Here is a 374-nt window from a genome sequence, read left to right as displayed (position 1 = left end):
AAGTATGTGAAAGTTGAAGCTTCGGTCAACTAAATGTTTACTGAAAATGGGATGTCATGTTTTACTATTTGGAAAGATACAACAGAGTGAGGCTCCAAAAAGTCTGCTTTTCTGCAATAATCTCTCTGTCAGTTGTTAAACAAATCTCATTCCCTGACCTCGACTTTTGATAATACCTTACGTCAAAAACCACACCTCTTTCTGGTACATCCACGAATCAGAAAGCTCTAAATTGAACCGGAAGTCGACCCATTTAAAATGTGGCAACTTTCCAGTTCAAGTTAGTTCTTAGTAAGTTCTCAAGCAGTTCTGAAGCAGTTCTGAAGCAGTTCTCAAGGAGTTCTGAAGGAGTTCTGAAGAGAATTCAGTAGAAT

At 38.2% G+C, this 374-nt stretch overlaps 1 protein-coding gene across 1 annotated transcript in view; it reads left to right on the top strand.

Moving 5' to 3' along the window:
- Nucleotides 1-374, top strand: part of tll1 (tolloid-like 1) — a 102,196-nt gene that overhangs the window by 52,090 nt on the left and 49,732 nt on the right. The window lies entirely within an intron of this gene.

The sequence above is a fragment of the Nematolebias whitei genome, chromosome 16 (genome assembly GCF_014905685.2).
Source record: "Nematolebias whitei isolate Nwh7 chromosome 16, NemWhi1, whole genome shotgun sequence".
Lineage (NCBI taxonomy): Eukaryota > Metazoa > Chordata > Actinopteri > Cyprinodontiformes > Rivulidae > Nematolebias > Nematolebias whitei.
Note: the sequence above shows the minus strand (reverse complement) of the source record. Positions and strands in the feature narration are given on the sequence as shown.